The following is an 8,516-nucleotide window of genomic DNA, read 5'->3' as shown; positions in this document are numbered from 1 at the left end:
AATCCACTCCATTGCTCCCCTGGGTGGCTGTAAGAGGCTCCCAACACATTCCTAGGACATGTCCCGTCCCTGTCCTTACCTGAGGCTCTTTGTAGCTCCTTCCCAGGCATCTCTCAGTGTCACTTCTGAAAGTGTCACTTCTGAAAGTGTCACTTCTCTCATTTCAAGGCCCCTGTGTCCTAGATCCTCTCTCAGAATGAAGTGCAAAGTCCTTATCAAAGTCATTTTCAGCCTACCTTCTCCAATCTGCTCTCAACCACCCCTCTCCTCATTGCCTCCTTCAAACTCCAGGGACAGGATAAGCCCTGGGGTACCTTTTCTGCCTGGCATTCTTCCTCCGTCTCTCTCAATCTCCTACATTTTCCAGTTACTTTTTAAGAGAAACTATAGGTCCCATCTGAAAAGTCTCATTCAACTTCTCTCTTCCCTTACCTAACTATATTTCTCAGTGCTCTTGAGTGTTTTCGTATGTAACTTTTGTCTGTCTTCTTCTAGGAATTAGATTAGTGAGTAGATGTCTTGCTGTACTTACCACTATCCCCAACACCTTAGTACCTGGACCAACACTAATTTCTCACTATATGTCTGTTGCACGAATGAACGAGTCACTAACTGTAAGTGAGTGTTTTTGAAAGTTTGAAGTTTGAGTCCATGGTTCTCCACCCTGAGTTCCCATTAAAATTCAATGGAGAGTTTTAACTACTCTTGAAGTCCAAACCACACCTACGCCATTTAAATTAGAATTTGTGGAAGAGGATCTTGAGTATAGGTACTTTTAAAATGACTCCCTAGATGTTTACAATGTATCCCCACAGTTGAGAACTGTAGTTCTGGAGTGTATAAAAGAATGATTGTGTTTTAATGGTGTTTGTATTTCTGGCTAACACCTCACTACTTAAGTACTTTTACATTTCAATTATTTAGTAAATACTTCTTGAACAATGATTTGAGAAAGTCTACTTTCAATTTACAAAGTCATAATGGTCATATGTGCACTGGGAAAAGCCAATATTGTTGCTTGAGCTTATTCAAAGTTTTACCTGTTTCGGGAAAGATATCTGGAGAATGAAAAAAGTATTTTTGAGTAGTCTCTACAATATACCCTTCTAGTTAATAATTATTTAAGTATCACTTAATACCTAGTAATACAATAATAACATTTTTGTTGGGCTGGAGTGATAGCACAGAGGTAGGGCGTTTGCCTTGTACGCACGAGCAGGGTTCGATTCCTCTGCCCCTCTTGGAGAGCCCAGAAAGCTACCAAGAATATCTCCCCTGCATGGCAAAGCCTGACAAGCTACCCATAAAGTATTTGCTATGCCAAACACAGTAACAACAAGTCTCACAATGGAGACGTTACTGGTGCCTGCTAGAGCAAATCAGTGAACAACGGGAGGGCAGTGACAATGACAGTGATATTAACTCTATTAAGGCAAATACTACCCAAAAATAGAAAATTTGGTCAGTTTTGTGGAATGAACTAGGCTTAAGGTCAAATTAAACAAAAATCTTGAAAACTAGGCATCTGAAGTTAAAAGAATTTGATAAATACCCAGTCTCTTTCTTGTAATTGAAATAAAAAAGTTTTCCAATTACATTTTTTTGGTCCAGAATAGCACAGCGGGTAGGGCGTTCGCCTTACAAGCGGCCAACATGGCCGACCCGAGTTCGATTCCTCCGCCCCTCTCGGAGAGCCCGGCAAGCTACCGAGAGTATTCGATATGCCAGACACAGTAACAACAAAGTCTCCAATGGAGACGTTACTGGGCCCGCTCAAGCAAATCGACGATCAACGGGAGGGCCTTTACTTTACTTTACTTACTGAAAATTAGTGAAATCATCATAGAGTTTTAGTTTTGTTGTGTTAGCTTGATTACCGATAGACACCAGTTTATATTAAAATTGAAACTTTAAAAATATTTATTTAAAAATAATAATGGTAAGAATATTGCATATTACATAAGAAAAGATAATTTAATGAGAATTACATTTTACCCCCCAAATTTATTTTTTATGCTCTTGAAAATCTAACTTCTAGTTAAATAAAGGAAGTTGGAATTAGACTGGAAAGATGGCTCATGGGCTGTTGTGTGTGTACTCTGCCTGTTCAACTTCTAGCACCAGATGGTCCTCTGATTTCCACCAGGAATAATCTTGACCATTGAGCTTGGAATACTGCCCACAAACCAAAATAATAATAATAATAATAATAATAATAATTATGCTAATAATTTACTACTACTACTAATAAAGTATTGCTATTTTTAAAAATGTAAGTTGGACTATGCTTCTATATTCAGACAATTGAACACAGATTGTTTAGGCTGAAGTAATATAAGGAAAATCAAGCTTCACATATGTTCTTAATAAAAACCAGAGAATGAGAATAACCATCTCAGATTATTGTGGAATTCTTAATTGATATTACACTTGACAAGTGGGAGTTTCTAAAAGTTTAGTTGCAATCTTGAATATAAGCCATAACTATTAGACTTATACTTTGTTCTACTAAAATTACTTGATCCATCTTTCACTTTTAAATTGATTCTTTCCTCATGTATGCTTTGTAAAATCATGCACTGCTTTTTGGAAAATATGAGTTTGCTAAATTATGTAGATCATCCTAAGGTAGACATGTCTTATTACTCAATATTTAAAATATTGTGTCAATAATATCACCACCCATCATATTAAAACTGTCTTTAAATCTTGGGAAGACTCTTCATAATGATGACTACAAGTTTCCTGAACTTCTAATTTGAAAGAAATTCTAACTTGAATTATAATTCTAATTTGAATTACAAACTCTAATTTCCTGAAATTCTAATTTGCAAGCTCCAATTTCATACTAGCAACAAATACTCCCAGAGGTTTTTCTTAACGTAATGGGCTCACTTTGTTCATTTTTGAGAAAATTACATCAAATACCCAAGTCTAAATAGCTATCATTTGTCTTACAAGAATTTCTTCAACTAATAGTGATGTTTCATGAAAAAGGGGCCATGTCAGAAAACTCACAAATCATTGCTGTTCCTGAGACATCATTGGTATCCAGTAAGTAGTAGGAATACTATATACATACTTCCAGTCCTGTTATATAAATATTAAAAATGTGTACACTCCAGTATTTATTTAAGACCATAAATAATTTTCATAGTTTCATTAAGAGCATTCTTTTATGAAATTGATATACATATATATTTTTGCTGAGTGTATGATGTCAGAAAACAATAACAATAATGAATATTATTATTATCGGGTACAATTGCAATAACTGTTCCAAACTGCCATCAGTTTGACACAAGACTGTTTTTGCAACATTGCTGAGAATGCTAATGCATCTTTAAAAAGATAATTAATGTGTGAGTATGTATTAAACTAGGTTTGTACTTCATGAATCTCCTACACTAGTCTCCCAGCTTTTCTCTACATATATAACTTTGCAGAAGCTGTCTTGGGGAACTCAGAGAAAATGAGTCCCATTTCCTGTAGCTCAAGGATAGAAGGATCACACCCAGCAGTGCTCTTATGTTACTGTTGGCTCTGTACTCAGGGATCACTCCTAGCAGTGCTCAGGGACCTATATAAGGTGATAGTGATGGAACCCAGGTTACTCACATGTAAAGCAAGCATCCTACCTGCTCCACTCTCACTCCCACCCTCAATAAGATTTACTGGGGCTGGAGAGATAGTACAGTGGATAGGGTGTTTACGTTGCACACAGCCGACCCAGGTTCCATCCCTGGCATCCCATATGGTCCCTCAAGCACAGCCAGGAGTAATTCCTGAGCATCGCTGGGCGTGGCCCAAAAAGGAAAAAAGAAACAACAAGAAAAAAAAAAGATTTACTTCAAGAAATTTTCTTTCTCATTCTGTTACCAGATTCAGTCTTCTCTGGTACGTACTCTATTTCCTTGATTTAAAGTTTTATTTTCCGGCACCTTTGAATAGTAGAGGAGGAGGGGGTCCATCTTTTGGAAATTTTAAAAGATTTAAGCCTTGGGAAGGGAGGTTCAGTCAGTATAAAATTACTCACTGACCCCTCACAATCAGGTCCATCCTCTGTCAAAGCCTGATGAGTATTTCTAGATCATTTCTCTAGGACCAGGTACAAGTATTGATTTCATTGGTGGCTATGAAGACTTTCTTGCTTCAATTTCTAACGATGGGATAAGTTTCCCTCTTTCATCACAAAAGGGCAATTTCTTTTTAGCCTGAGACTTTGGCAACTGCAGATATACCAGGGGAGAAGCTTTAACTCTCTTGGTCTGCTTATTAATATCATTGGGATTTCAGTCTAGTTCCAGCACCTTACCTTGGGGAATGTAACCTCTGAAAGGAGCTTAATGATGCTGAGATACTGGCTTGATCTCCAAGTCCAGTCTCTTTGCCTATTGGACGGTAGTGATTTCTCTCTGAAAATTGAACTGCTGGTTTTGTTTTGAAACCTGGGTCTTGGAACTGATAATGGAGTGAGAAGTGAACCTACATAAGGAGTGCTACCTGTCATACTATTGTCTGCTATAATTTATTATTTTTAGAATCTAGTGACTGCACCAGTGTCTGGAAGCTTCCTTACTGGGCGATGTCACTGGTATCCTAGAAAGCTGAGTACCCACAAAGCCTGATACTCCTATCTCTGATCTATAATTCCCAGTCTTGGCTCCAAAGTTCTTTATGTTGCTCAGGAGTTAGCTGGATCTCTGATCCCTAACTCTCACTATTGCATTGACATTACAGACTTTTGCAGACCACCTTTAAAAGTTGGTCACATTTTCTCAGTGATAAATCACAGCGGGTAGGGCGTTCGCCTTACAAGCGGCCAACATGGCCGACCCGAGTTCGATTCCTCCACCCCTCTCGGAGAGCCCGGCAAGCTACCGAGAGTATTCGATATGCCAAACACAGTAACAACGAAGTCTCCAATGGAGACTTTGTTACTGGGCCCGCTCGAGCAAATCGACGATCAGCGGGAGGGCCTTTACCTTTTACCTTTACCAATGAGAACATAGTTGGTTTCTGATTATGAGGCATTGTCCCTGATCTGGTACCTTCCACTATATTTTATGGGCACATATACTCTCATTACTCTTTAATTAATTTATTTTTTTAATTGAATCACCATAAGGTACAGTTACAAAGCTTCCATGATTGTGTTTCAGTCATACAATGTTCCAACACCCATCCCTCCATCAACCCCCCACCCCCATGACCCATCTCTATTGCAGGCACTTTCCTTCTCTCTCTCTCTCTCTCTCTCTCTCTTTCTCTCTCTCTCTCTCTCTCTTTCTCTCTCTCTCTCTCTCTCTCCCCCCTCCCTCCTTCTCTCTTTTTGTCTTCGTTTTGGCATTGTGGTTTACAATAATAGATCCTGGAGGTTATCATGTTTGTTCCTTTACCTACTTTCAGGTAGTTCTTATTCAAAGTGATAATTTCATAGATCTTTGTCATAGTGATCTCTTCTCTATCCCAACTCCTTCTCCCCCAGAACCTGAAGCAGGCTTTCAACCTTGGACCAATATTCCTGGCCCAGATCTCATTGCTCTTATTAAGCCTAGTACTGAAATGTATAGCCCACTACAACAGGGCAAGAAAAAAATACATAAAAATATGTATAGAGAGAAGTAAGAGAGAAAACTGTTTCTATTTGCAAATGACATGTCCACATTAAATTAACTCAAATAATTTATAAATTAAAAACACCTTGACAACAAAAAGGTGTAGAACTAAAAAGTGAATTAGGCTTTTTCTTCTCTGTATAAACCCATGCCCTTTCTTAAATATACATTTCTCTCCCTTCATGTTTCTCTAAGTAAATTGCTTTAACGAAGACAATTTTGCTTCACTAAAAAAATAAATAAAAAGTACATTAGATAACATTGTTAGGTGTATTGTGGCAAACAAAAACTACATATCCTATGGACAAGAGAGACTGTACAGTACTCAGGGTACTTGTCTTGCATACGACTTACCTGGATTTGATTCCTGATATTTTATATAGTCACCTGAGCCTGACCAGGAGACATAGAGGCTCCACCCCCACCATATTTATCTCAGAGCAAAGAGCCAGGAGTAAGCCCTGAGCACAACTGGGTGTGGCCCAAAATAAAACAAAACACAACAAAACCCCTACATATCCTATATACTAGAAGTGGACATGAGTAAATTAAAAAAAATTAAATATCATTTACAGTCATATAAGATAAAAGGAAATATTTAGGTATAAGTTTGACAAAATGTTTATAGAAATAGCATGCAGTAAATTTCAAAACTCTTATAATAGAAATTAAACATCATGTAAATAAATTAATAGAAACATTTTACCTATGACATAGAAAGCATAATACAGTCTTCTATGACTTCTAACTCATCTCAATATCTGTAGATTTAATGTAATTTCTATCATTGTCCCTCAAAGACCTTTTGCATATATAGACTCATTTATTCTTAAATTTTATGGGAAGGTAAACATTTTGCAATTGCTAAAATAAAGAGGAATAAATTTGCACTTGATGGTCAAGTTTATTATGTAGTTGCAGTAATAAAGAGAGTGTGGTCAAAACAATAAAAAAATGCATTAATATCCATGCAGCAGGACAGAAAACAAACAAAAAAACCCCACCCACACAGGATCACAGGATATGTGGCTGAATTGTTTCCATGTTCTCAAAAACAGTGAATTCAAATTGTGGTAAAATGTGCACAAAAGACCTAATAACAAATTAAAATACATCAATTATAATTCTAATTCTGATAATTGATAGTTTTAATTGAGAAAGAATTTATATACCAACATACAGAAAATGTTTTAAAAGCATACAATTTGGCTATGTTTAATATATTCATGCTAGTGGCACAAATTCCATTTCATTCTCATCACTCCCAAAATAATGCAATATCCATTAGGACTCATTCCTAGTTTTTTTTTTTCACTCCAAACTCCCATCAACAACTAATTTATTTTCTCTTCACAGACATATGTATCTCAGACATTTCAAATAAATATAACCATACAAATATCGGGCTTTAATGCAAGGTTTCTTCCCCAAGAAGTAGACTAGGGACCCAGAGTTACTCTAGTACCTATATTCACGTCTTAGTACTTGGGTGAGAAGTGCACCAAGGATTTTGTTGGGCTCAGAGAAAAATACAAAATTGACTCAACTCAAACTCTTAGAAGTCTGACCATTTATTAAGAACTGAGTCCTTTTAAAAGAGAGTTATAAGGCAAGAAGGCACTAAGATACTCTTACCAACCTAGTTAAGCTTTCTTCTTCCTCTTTTATGAGGGAATAGGGAAGCTCCCAAACAGAATGAGTTATGGAAAATAACACCCTATTTTTCTGAAAATCTGAGTCATGGCCTTTAAGCTCCAATCATCTCCATTCCTAACAATCCCTGTTCTTAGATGAAGAAATTGAAAGTCAGGAACATTAAGTGACTATTTAGTATCATGCAGATTAAAATTGGTTTGCTTTCGAAGACTACACTTTTTCTGAACAAGGCAGTTTTGTGCCAGCAAGCTTAATATCAAATCAAAGTTATTATTAATATCAAAGTTAGATTCTAGGAAGGGTCATCGAATAGAACATCTTATTAAATTAAGGTTATTCTGGTGTTGCATGTTAGGGCTGAAAAAAGGGCCAGAATGGAAATTTAAAAGTGAGTCACTTCAAGGTGACTGATTTCCTTGGCCAGTCATTCAAATTATTTCTCTTTTATTTTAGCAGGAAAAGAGCAAAATTAGAGAAAAACACAACTTCTTGACTATGTGTTCATCATAGTTTAAGATGCATATTAAGAAATCTTATCAAAATCTAAAAATATAAATTGAAAGGGGAGAAGGTAGAGGAAAGGAAAGAGAGAGAGAGAGAGAGAGAGAGAGAGAGAGAGAGAGAGAGGTAAAGACAGAGAGTTTTCTGAGTGGGGACACTTGAAAAATGCAGATTAATGCTAAAGTTTCCTCAATTGTCTTTTGAAAAGATAATTTTTGTGTATAATAGCGTTTGGAAGTATCTTAATGATAAAACATTCTATAGGTAGATTATGGAAATTGTTAGCTGCCTTTCTGTTAGAATTTGAACTCATGCTACAACTATACATAAATGATATGGGCTCTCATAAATTAAATTGTGGACTTTCAAAATATGTCCTCTACCTGAAACACCTGGTAGTTGTAAATATGACCTTATATGGGAATACAAGCTCCTAGCAAATTAAAGAAAGTTAAGGTCATGAGGCTCTAATATAAATATGATCAATTTCCTTGAAAGAAGGGAAATTTTGATGCAGACACACTGAAGGACACCTTCTGACAACAGAGGCAGGTAGTAATATTTAACTGCAAGACTAAAGACACCAATGGTTGATAATGATCCTGAAGGTGACAGGCAAAATTTCTACCTGCTGACACCTCGATTTGTCATGTCTGGTCTCAAGAACTGTGAGACAGGATGTTTCTGAGTTTCAAACCAACCAGTTGGTGTTTTGTTATGGCAACCCAGGACACTAACACA

The sequence above is a fragment of the Sorex fumeus genome, unplaced genomic scaffold (assembly GCF_029834395.1).
Source record: "Sorex fumeus unplaced genomic scaffold, SorFum_2.1 ptg000265l, whole genome shotgun sequence".
NCBI classification, from domain to species: Eukaryota; Metazoa; Chordata; class Mammalia; order Eulipotyphla; family Soricidae; genus Sorex; species Sorex fumeus.
The sequence above is the reverse complement of the archived record's forward strand: the minus strand, read 5'-3'. Positions refer to the sequence as shown.